The sequence below is a fragment of the Homarus americanus genome, unplaced genomic scaffold (assembly GCF_018991925.1).
Source record: "Homarus americanus isolate GMGI-L3 unplaced genomic scaffold, GMGI_Hamer_2.0 scaffold7626, whole genome shotgun sequence".
Classification (NCBI taxonomy): Eukaryota; Metazoa; Arthropoda; class Malacostraca; order Decapoda; family Nephropidae; genus Homarus; species Homarus americanus.
Genome location: NW_024718273.1, coordinates 5,464,227 through 5,477,063, shown reverse-complemented (window position 1 = coordinate 5,477,063; position 12,837 = coordinate 5,464,227). Strand labels below are relative to the sequence as shown.

At 41.9% G+C, this 12,837-nt stretch overlaps 2 non-coding genes across 2 annotated transcripts; one reads left to right on the top strand and one right to left on the bottom strand.

Moving 5' to 3' along the window:
- The first annotated feature begins 11,861 nt into the window (after positions 1–11,861).
- Trnat-cgu lies at positions 11,862–11,933 on the top strand. The gene has a single exon. It is a non-coding gene; the product is annotated as a tRNA-Thr (tRNA).
- A 448-nt stretch (positions 11,934–12,381) lies between these two features.
- Trnal-uaa lies at positions 12,382–12,465 on the bottom strand. Its single transcript has one exon. It is a non-coding gene; the product is annotated as a tRNA-Leu (tRNA).
- Between the last annotated feature and the right edge of the window lie 372 nt (positions 12,466–12,837).

Sequence of the window (12,837 nt, the reverse complement as noted above, 5' to 3'; positions counted from 1 at the left end):
GACTATCACCATTCAACACCTTAAGGTAGACTTTCACCATTGAGCACCTTCAGGTAGAATATCACCATTCAACACCTTGGGATAGGCTATCATCATTCAGCACCTTGAGGTAGACTATCATCATTCAGCACCTTGAGGCAGAGGCTATCACCATTCAGCACCTTAAGGTAGACTATCGCCATTCAGCACCTTGGGGTAGCTACCCATCATTCAGTACTGTGGAGTAGACTACCATCATTCAGTACCTTGGGGTAGACTATCATCCATTCAACACCTTGGTGGAGCTATCACCATTGCTTTTTTAACCAAAGGTAGACTATCTTTCATTCAGCACCTTGGTGAACTATCGCCATTCAACACCTTGAGGTGAACTATGCATCTAATTTAGCAACTTGGGATAGACTATCATCATTCAGCACCTTGAGGAGCCCCATACAACCCAACTTGGGGTAGACTATCACCATTCAGCACCATAAGTTAGACTATCACCATTCAGTACCTTCAGGTAGACTATCATCATTCAGTACCTTGAGGTAGACTATCATCATTCAGCACCTTGAAGTAGACTATCATCATTCAGCACCTTGAGGTAGACTATCACCATTCAGCACCTAGGGTAGACTATCATCATTCAGCACCTTGAGGTAGAATATCATCATTCAGCACCTTGAGGTAGACCATCACCATTCAGCACCTTGAGGTAGACTATCATCATTCAGCAGCTTGAGGTAGACTATCATCATTCAGCACCTTGAGGTAGACTATCACCATTCAGCACCTTGAGGTAAACTATCACCATTCAGCACCTTGAGGTAGACTATCACCATTCAGCACCTTGAGGTAGATTATCACCTTACAGCAACTTGGGGTAGACTATCACCATTCAGCACCGAAAGTTAGACTATCACCATTCAGTACCTTCAGGTAGACTATCATCATTCAGTACCTTGAGGTAGACTATCATCATTCAGCACCTTGAAGTAGACTATCATCATTCAGCACCTTGAGGTAGACTATCACCATTCAGCACCTTGGGGTGAACTATCTTCATTCCAACTTATGAGGTGGGAATATCGTCATTCAACACCGCAGGGTGAATATCTCATTCAGCACCTTGAGGGTAGACTATCACCATTCAGCACCTTGGGGTAGACTATCATCATTCAGCAAAGTTAGACTATCACCATACAGCAACAGGTAGACCTCACCATTCAGCACCATAAGTTGAACTATCACCATTCAGTACCTTCAGGTGAACTATCATCATTCAGTACCTTGGGGTAGACTATCATCATTCAGCACCAGCAGAGTAGACTATCATCATTCAGCACCTTGAGGTGAACTATCGCCATTCAGCACCCAGGGTGGAGCTATCTTCATTCAGCACCTTGAGGTAGAATATCATCATTCAACACCTTCAGGGTAGACTATCATTCAGCACCTTGAGGTGAATATCACCATTCTTCAGCTTTGGGGTAGACTATCATCATTCAGCACCTTGATGTAGACTATCATCCTTCAGCACCTTGAGGTAGACTATCACCATTCAGCACCTTGAGGTAGACTATCACCATTCAGCACCTTAGATTGGACTATCACCATTGAGCACATTGGTGTAGACTATCATCATTCACCACCTTGAGGTAGACTATCATCATTCACCACCTTGAGGTAGACTATCACCATTCAGCACCTTGAGGTAGACTATCATCATTCAGCAGCTTGAGGTAGACTATCATCATTCAGCACCTTGAGGTAGACTATCACCATTCAGCACCTTGGGGTAGACTATCACCATTCAGTACCTTGAGGTAGACTATCACCAGTCAGCACCTTGGGGTAGACTATCCTCATTCAGCACCTTGAGGTAGACTATCATCATTCAGCACCTTGGGGTAGACTATCGTCATTCACCACCTTGAAGTAGACTATCACCATTCAGCACATTAAGGTAGACTATCGCCATTCAGCACCTTGAGGTAGACTATCACCAGTCAGCACCTTGGGGTAGACTATCCTCATTCAGCACCTTGAGGTAGACTATCACCATTCAGCACCATGAGGTAGACTATCACCATTCAGTACCTTAAGGTATACTGTCACCATCCAGCACTTTGGGGTAGACTATCATCATTCAGCACCTTGAGGTAGACGATCATCATTCAGCACCTTGAAGTAAACTATCACTATTCAGCACCTTGGGGTTGACTATCCTGCATTTCCAGCTTTACCTTAAGGTAGACTATCATCACCATTCAGCACTTTGAGGTAGACTATCACCATTCAGCACCTTTGGGTAGACTATCACCATTCAGCACCTTGAGGTAGACTATCACCATTCAGCACCATGGGGTAGACTATCACCAGTCAGCACCTTAAGGTAGACTATCACCATTCAGCACCTTAAGGTAGACTATCACCATTCAGCACCTTGAGGTAGACTATCACCATTCAGCAGCTTGAGGTAGACTATCGTCATTCAGCACCTTGAGGTAGACGATCATCATTCAGCACCTTGAGGTAGACTATCACCATTCAGCACCTTGAGGTAGACTATCACCATTCAGCACCTTGAGGTAGACTATCACCATTCAGCACCTTTGGGTAGACTATCACCATTCAGCATCTTGAGGTAGACTATCATCATTCAGCACCTTGAGGTAGGCTACCATCATTCAGTACCTTGAGGTAGACTATCATCATTCAGCACCTTGAGGTACACTATCACCATTTAGCACCTTAAGGAAGACTATCACCATTCTGCACTTTGAGGTAGACTATCACCATTCAGCACCTTGAGGGTAGACTATCATCATTCAGCAACTTGGGGTAGACTATCATCATTCAGCACCTTGGTGGAGCTATCACTGCCAGCAACTTGGGGTGAACTATCACCATTCAGCACCATCAGTTAGACTATCACCATTCGATACCTTGAGGGTAGACTATCATCATTATTTTTGCTGTAAGGGTAGACTATCATCATTCAGCACCTTGAAGTAGACTATCATCATTCAGCACCTTGGTGAATATCACCATTGTATTCAGCACTGCCAGGGTGAGCCTATCTTCATTCAGCACCTTGAGGTAGAATATCATCATTCAACACCTTGAGGTAGACTATCACCATTCCAGCACCAAGAGGTAGACTATCATCATTCAACGCAGGGTAGGCTATCATCATTCAGTACCTTGAGGTAGACTATCATCATTCAGCACCTTGAGGTAGACTATCACCATTTAGCACCTTAAGGTAGACTATCACCATTCAGCACTTTGAGATAGACTATCACCATTCAGCACCTTGAGGTAGACTAACATCATTCAGCAACTTGGGGTAGACTATCATCATTCAGCACCTTGAGGTAGACTATCACCTTACAGCAACTTGGGGTAGACTATCACCATTCAGCACCGTAAGTTAGACTATCACCATTCAGTACCTTCAGGTAGACTATCATCATTCAGTACCTTGAGGTAGACTATCATCATTCATCACCTTGAAGTAGATTATCATCATTCAGCAACTTGAGGTAGACTATCACCATTCAGCACCTTGGGGTAGACTATCTTCATTCAGCACCTTGAGGTAGAATATCATCATTCAACACCTTGAGGTAGACTATCACCATTCAGCACCTTGAGGTAGACTATCATCATTCAGCACCTTGAGGTAGACTATCACCATTCAGCACCTTGGGGTAGACTATCATCATTCAGCACCAACAGGAGTGAATTTATCACCATTCAGCACCTTGAGGTAGACTATCATCATTCAGCACCTTGAGGTAGACTATCATCATTCAGCACCTTGAGGTAGACTATCACCATTCAGCACCTTGGGGTACACTATCACCATTCAGTACCTTGAGGTAGACTATCATCATTTAGCACCTTGAGGTAGACTACCACCATTCAGCACCTTGGGGTAGACTATCATCATTCACCACCTTGAAGTAGACTATCACCATTCAGCACATTAAGGTAGACTATCGCCATTCAGCACCTTGAGGTAGACTATCACCAATCAGCACCTTGGGGTAGACTATCCTCATTCAGCACCTTGAGGTAGACTATCATCATTCAGCACCATGAGGTAGACTATCACCATTCAGTACCTTAAGGTATACTGTCACCATCCAGCACTTTGGGGTGGACTATCATCATTCAGCACCTTGAGGTAGACGATCATCATTCAGCACCTTGAGGTAAACTATCACCATTCAGCACCTTGAGGTAGACTATCACCATTCAGCACCTTAAGGTAGACTATCACCATTCAGCACTTTGAGGTAGACTATCACCATTCAACACCATGGGGTAGACTATCACCATTCAGCACCCTTAAGGTAGACTCTCACCATTCAGCACCTTGAGGTAGACTATCACCATTCAGCACCTTGGGGTAGACTATCACCATTCAGCACCTTAAGGTAGACTATCACCATTCAGCACCTTGAGGTAGACTATCACCATTCAGCCACTTTAGGGTGAACTATCATCATTCAGCACCAGCAAGGGTAGACGATCATCATTCCAGCACCTTGAGGTAAACTATCACCATTCAGCACCTTGGGGTAGACCCTCACCATTCAGCACCTTAAGGTGAACTATCACCATTCAGCACTTTGAGGTAGGTGTCACCATTCAACACCATGGGGTAGACTATCACCATTCAGCACCTTAAAAGTGAGCTATCACCATTCCAGCACCTTGAGGTGAGCTATCACCATTCAGCGCAACAGGGTAGACTATCACCATTCAGCACCTTAAGGTAGACTATCACCATTCCAGCACCTTGAGGTAGACTATCGCCATTCAGCCACTTTGGGGTAGACTATCATCATTCAGCACCTTGAGGTGATCATCATTCAGCACCTTAGGTAAGCTATCACCATTCAGCACCTTGAGGTAGACTATCATCATTCAGCAGCTTGAGGTAGACTATCATCATTCAGCACCTTGAGGTAGACTATCACCATTCAGCACCTTGAGGTAGACTATCACCATTCAGCACCTTGAGGTAGACTATCACCATTCAGCACCTTGAGGTAGATTATCATTCAGCACCTTGAGGATTTGATCATCATTCAGCACCTTGAGGTAAACTATCACCATTTAGCACCTTGAGGTAGACTATCATCATTCAGCGACTTGAGGTAGACTATCATCATTCAGCACCTTGAGGTAGACTATCATCATTTAGCACCTTGAGGTAGACTACCACCATTCAGCACCTTGGGGTAGACTATCATCATTTAGCACCTTGAGGTAGACTACCACCATTCAGCACTTTGGGGTAGACTATCATCATTCAGCACCTTGAGGTAAACTATCACCATTCAGCACCTTGAGGTAGACTATCACCATTCAGCACCTTAAGGTAGACTATCACCATTCAGCACCTTGAGGTAGACTATCACCATTCAGCACCTTTGGGTGGACTATCACCATTCAGCACTTTGAGGTTGACTATCACCATTCAGCACCTTGGGGTAGATTATCACCATTGAGCACCTTAAGGTAGACTGTCACCATTGAGCACCTTGAGGTAGACTATCACCATTCAGCACCTTGGGGTAGACTATCATCATTCAGCACCTAGAGGTAGACTATAATCATTCAGTACCTTGCGGTAGACTATCATCATTCAGCAACTTGAGGTAGACAATCATCATTTAGCACCTTGAGGTAGACTATCATCATTCAGCACCTTGAGGTAGACTATCACCATTCAGCACTTTGAGGTAGACTATCACAATTCAGCACCTTGGGGTAGACTATCACCATTCAGCACCTTAAGGTAGACTATCACCATTCAGCACCTTGAGGTAGACTATCAACATTCAGTACCTTGGGGTAGACTATCATTATTCAGCACCTTGAGGTAGACTATCACCATTCAGTACCTTGAGGTAGACTATGACCATTCAGCACCTTCGTGGAGACAATCATCATTCAGCACCTTGAGGTAAACTATCACCATTCAGCACCTTGAGGTAGACTGTCATCATTCAGCACCTTGAGGTAGACTATGACCATTCAGAAACTTGGGGTAGACTATCACCATTCAGCACCTTAAGGTAGACTATCACCATTCAGTACCTTGAGGTAGACTATCATCATTCAGTACCTTGAGGTAGACTATCATCATTCAGCACCTTGAGGTAGACTATCACCATTCAACACCTTAAGGTAGACTTTCACCATTCAGCACCTTGAGGTACAATATCACCATTCAACACCTTAGGGTAGACTATCATCATTCAGCACCTTGAAGAAGACTATCATCATTCAGCACCTTGAGGTAGGCTATCACCATTCAGCACCTTAAGGTAGACTATCACCATTCAGCACCTTGGGGTAGACTACCATCATTCAGTACCTTGAGGTAGACTACCATCATTCAGTACCTTGAGGTAGACTATCATCATTCAGCAGCTTGAGGTAGACTATCACCATTTAGCACCTTAAGGTAGACTATCACCATTCAGCACCTTGAGGTAGACTATCACCATTCAGCACCTTGAGGTAGACTATCATCATTCAGCAACTTGGGATAGACTATCATCATTCAGCACCTTGAGGTAGACTATCACTATACAGCAACTTGGGGTAGACTATCACCATTCAGCACCATAAGTTAGAGTATCACCATTCAGTACCTTCAGGTAGACTATCATCATTCAGTACCTTGAGGTAGACTATCATCATTCAGCACCTTGAAGTAGACTATCATCATTCAGCACCTTGAGGTAGACTATCACCATTCAGCACCTAGGGTAGACTATCATCATTCAGCACCTTGAGGTAGAATATCATCATTCAACACCTTGAGGTAGACTATCATCATTCAGCACCTTGAGGTAGACTATCACCATTCAGCACCTTGGGGTAGACTATTATCATTCAGCACCTTGAGGTATACTATCATCATTCAGCACCTTGAGGTAGACTTTCACCATTCAGCACCTTATATTGGACTATCACCATTGAGCACATTGGTGTAGACTATCATCATTCACCACCTTGAGGTAGACTATCATCATTCAGCACCTTGAGGTAGACTATCACCATTCAGCACCTTGAGGTAGACTATCATCATTCAGCACCTTGAGGTAGACTATCACCATTCAGCAGCTTGAGGTAGACTATCATCATTCAGCACCTTGAGGTAGGCTATCACCATTCAGCACCTTGGGGTAGACTATCACCATTCAGTATCTTGAGGTAGACTATCATCATTTAGCACCTTGAGGTAGACTACCACCATTCAGCACCTTGGGGTAGACTATCTTCATTCAGCACCTTGAAGTAGACTATCACTATTCAGCACTTTAAGGTAGACTATCGCCATTCAGCACCTTGAGGTAGACTATCACCAGTCAGCACCTTGGGGTAGACTATCCTCATTCAGCACCTTGAGGTAGACTATCATCATTCAGCACCTTGAGGTAGACTATCATCATTCAGCACCATGAGGTAGACTATCACCATTCAGTACCTTAAGGTAGACTGTCACCATCCAGCACTTTGGGGTAGACTATCATCATTCAGCACCTTGAGGTAGACGATCATCATTCAGCACCTTGAGGTAAACTATCACCATTCAGCACCTTGAGGTAGACTATCACCATTCAGCACCTTAAGGTAGACTATCACCATTCAGCACTTTGAGGTAGACTATCACCATTCAGCACCTTTGGGTAGACTATCACCATTCAGCACCTTGAGGTAGACTATCACCATTCAGCACCATGGGGTAGACTATCACCATTCAGCACCTTAAGGTAGACTATCATCATTCGGCACCTTGAGGTAGACTTTCACCCTTCAGCACCTTGAGGTAGACTATCATCATTCAGCACCTTGAGGTAGACTATCATCATTCAGCACCATGAGGTAGACTATCACCATTCAGCACCTTGGGATAGACTATCACCATTCAGTACCTTGAGGTAGACTATCATCATTCAGTACCTTGAGGTAAACTATCATCATTCAGCACCTTGAGGTAGACTCTCACCATTCAGCACATTAAGGTAGACTATCACCATTCAGCACCTTGAGGTAGACTTTCACCATTCAGCACCTTGGGGTAGACTATCCTCATTCAGCACCTTGAGGTATACTATCATCATTCGGCACCTTGAGGTAGACTATCACCATTCAGCACCTTAAGGTAGACTATCACCATCCAGCACCTTGGGGTAGACTATCATCATTCAGCACCTTGAGGTAAACTATCACCATTCAGCACCTTAAGGTAGACTATCACCATTCAGCACCTTAAGGTAGACTATCACCATTCAGCACCTTGAGTAGACTATCACCATTCAGCACCTTGGGGTAGACTATCATCATTCAGCAGCAGGGTAGACTATCATCATTCAGCCAGCACACCATTAAGGTAGACTATCACCATTCAGCACCTTAAGGTAGACTATCACCATTCAGCACCTTGAGGTAGACTATCACCATTCAGCACCTTGGGGTAGACTATCATCATTCAGCAGCTTGAGGTAGCCTCTCATCATTCAGCACCTTGAGGTAGACTATCATCATTCAGTACCTTGGGGTAGACTATCACCATTCAGCACCTTGAGGTAGACTATCATCATTCAGCACCTTGAGGTAGACTATCACCATTCAGCACTTTGAGGTAGACTATCACCATTCAGCACCTTGAGGTAGACTATCACCATTCAGCACCTTGAGGTAGACTAACACCTTTATAAGGATAGTATACAGGCACCCCGTCATTCCTTTCTTCACTTTCTACTTGATGATAGGTACGAGGCTTTAACGTTTCACTCTCCAATTTCCCATGCTTTAAAACATCTAATAACCTAACCTAACCTCCCCAATAATTGAAGCTGAATCGTAGACGGTACAGTATATATGTATGCGGTCGATACTGTACTTGGTTACCAACAGTCTAAGTGTTTACTCCATTCCTGCGACATCTAGATAGATAGTCAGATAGATAGACGAATTATTAAAGAAGCAGATTGGATGAACGAATACTCAAATAAACAAATAAACAATTACATCAAATCATGAGTAAAGCAATTAACTGACTGAAGTAGTAATTAGATAAATGGAAGACCAATTAAGTAATAAATATGAAGACAATTATATAAGTAGAGATAAAATTAAGTAAACATTTCCATAATAATTGGAACAGATTTATAAAATTGACTTATTAATTTACCTGTACTACCTGTGTTGTTTGTCCGACTTATTTTACCTGTTTATATGTTTTAACTTGTGTGCACGTGTATGTTTTACCTTGTGTACACGTGTATAAGAACATAAGAATGGAGGAAGCTTTAACGGGCCTTTTGGCCCATACTGGGCAGTCCCGTTTACATCCAACCCCTATCGCTCACGTATCCATCCAACCCATGTTGCCCTATGCAGTATACAGTATTGAGATGGTGGAGATGGAGAGACCCAGAGGAGGTTGGGGTGTTTGGTCCATCATAGTCAACACCTAACCTGTTTCTCTTGAGACTTTCAACACGTAAGTTCAACTTGTACTTAAGTTTACACAGGTAGACTGGGTCCATTGCATCAGGTATTATTGTGACAACATAGAAATATGGCAAATTAAGTACTCATTAAAAGTGTTAAGATTAGACTAATTACATAGCTATGACTGTTATGTGAATATTTATTGGATAAAACATTTATGTATGATTGCCTATGTATGATTTATTTGAAATACTAAAATTAATTGTATTCAACAGGTTTGAACGAATTATAAAGTTCGAGTTTAACACAAGTCAGAATCATGAACTCTGATCTAGAAGAAATGAGAAATGCAGAAAGACCTGGCAGTTGTAGCATTAGTAAATATGACAAATTTTGTGACAAGAAGTACCGGTATGGCCAGCATAAGGAAAGAACCAGACAATGTGATGTAGTAGTGGCCAGAATTAGGCTAGGATACAGACACACACACATCTGGCAAGTTAGTAACACTGTACCCATACCGGAACACGCAGCACGTAAACTTTGTGATAAAACTTTAAAGCATACATTTGAACACTATATTATTGAATGTGACACTGTCAAAGACTTCAGGCCACCTGACTTATTGTATCTTGAACTATAATTACTACATTGAATCGGGGGTGCTTGAGGACATTCTTGCTGTTTATCCCAAATTTGCTAGACCACACTGATTAGTCTTCAATTAGAATATGACTCCAATGTATGTGAACCACTGACCTATATATACTGCTAATGAATATGATGTATTTCTTTCTCTGTGTACGAACCTCTGTCCTGCATGGCAGTGAACAGTGACATTACCCACATGAATCTGACCTATATATAGTGTCAATGAATATGATGCATTCTTTGTGTACGAACCTCTGTCCTGTATGGCAGTGAAGAGTGACATTACCCACATGAATCTGACCTATATATATATATATATATATATATATATATATATATATATATATATATATATATATATATATATATATATATATATATATATATATATATATATATATATATGATGCATCTCTTTGTGTACGAACTTCTGTCCTGCATGGCAGTGAACAGTGACATTACCCACATGAATCTGACCTCTATACATATATAGCTGTAAATGAATATGATGTATTTCTTTGTGTATAAACCTCTGTCCTGCGTGGCAGTGAGAAGTGATACCAAGCTCAGTGTCAAGACCTGACTGAATTACTCAGAATAGGCAAACTGTACTACAAGCTTTACCAATAAATTTGTTAAACTTAAGCTTCCGTGAAGAGTCTGATTAACCTTGAAACGCTCAAAAGGCGTTTACAATTACGATTAAATTTATAGCATCTCAGGGGGCACTACTCAATTGAGTGTCCTTACTTGGAGCTGGCGGACGCTCGCCCCACAAGGGGTCACAGCTCAAGATTGAAGAAGCCGCAAGTCCAGAAAACCGTGAGGGCAAACTTTTTCGGTGTGAGGGTTGTAAACTCTTGGAACAATCTACCAGAGAGTGTAGTGACGGCACCAAGTGTGAGCTCTTTCAAGACAAGACTTGACCAACACTGGAGCGGGTTCAGGTACATTCAGGAGCCGGTGCATGTCCAGTATTTGCCAACAGTGAGTGACAGAGACGTGACCGATCGACCGGGTGGCTAGCGAGCCGATCTTTTGATGAAGAAGATGAATGAAAAGGAAAAGTAATCAGAGACGTGACCGATCGCCCAAGCGGCTAACAAGCCGATCAGTAGCGAATGAGGATAAAAGTAAAAGTTTACCAAGTTTCTACCTCCCCAATCGGAGAAGCTGAGCAGATCCACATTGATAGGAAACAATATCAGTTCTAGAAACAGATCTAGTTTGAGAATTAGGGGGGGAAAGTAAAATGTGAAGAAGAATGAAGAGTAGAATCATCAGCGCAAGAATGGATAGAATTAGTCGTAGTGTGAAGTAATTCAGTGATAAAAAGAAGGAAAATAGTAGGTAAAAGAAAGAACCCTGTGAACAATATAAAAAATAAAACAATTTTCGCAGATAGAGAGATAGATGAATAAAAGTACACTGTCGGTATACAAACAATAACAGTAAACGTGTCAACCAAGGATAGACCAAGATAGACGTTAAAGCATAATTCCAGACGTACCCAAGATATAAGGTTGGTTGAATCGCCTTCATGTATACTAATCTGTCTAACTGCTCAGTCTTGGTACATACTGGAGCACTGACAACCTTTATAGATATAATACTAAATAAAAATCAGTCAATCTATCTAAAGAACTGAGAGTATATGTAAGTGTATATATCTTTGAGAAAATTATCAACCTAACTAGAAATTTTCAATACCTGTAGTCCCCATTCGGTTATCTGCCTCCTTAGCTCAGTGGTAGAGCACTGGTCTCGTAAACCAGGGGTCGTGAGTTCAAACCTCACAGGGGGCACTATTCATGTCGGCACTTGTATCGAGTGTTTTTATCCTCTAAGAATAAATTTGTTGTAGACAGGAGAAAATGAACATATTATAATCTTTCTTCGTCGAAACTAAAAAAAAAAAAACGTTTGTTTCGTTTCCCTGATGTGTAGCTTGGAGTTCTTAATCAATAAATACTAAAAGAATATTAATTCTTCCTATGTGGACAAGATGTTACCCTGAGTGCAATATATATGAGTATGTGAGTATAGACGACAATAGTTGCAGACATATGTAAGTTACGTGAAATTAATCAGTGTCAACCCTATCCACCATTTCTCAAATATACTATGAAGTAATTATCGTCAGTTAACATTTTCACAACTCAGTGAAGTTGCAAATTTTCTTACATAAAACCTTAAGTACTCTTAACATAACCAAACAAAGTAGACGCCTAGCAAAAATTGTTACCACGTGTTTGTCAGGTGTGGGGTTCGAACCCACGCACTCTTGCGAGTACCAGAGCTTAAATCTGGCGCCTTAGACCACTCGGCCAACCTGACGGGTACGGTGCAGACAACTACCCATCTTACTGATGATATTTTTGTTTTTAACCTATTTTATCACAATTTATATATAATTGTAAAGCTTTATAATTTGGACCATTGTTATATATTTAGGGGCTTCAACTACCAGGGTTTTCAAGCACCGTTCACTACTGTAGGTCATGTTTTCTACATAAATCCAGAATTCGCTTTTCTATTTTTTAAGATAGAATTGTGTAATAGCTAACCTTGCTACTCGCTCAAAGACCCTAGTTGTTGAAGTGCAGTAGTAACATACCGTTAACCTACACAAGACAACTTTCACGAACTCAATAAATATATCCTTTCTGCACTGTGTATTGTTTCATTAAGCTGTAAATACTTGTAAAG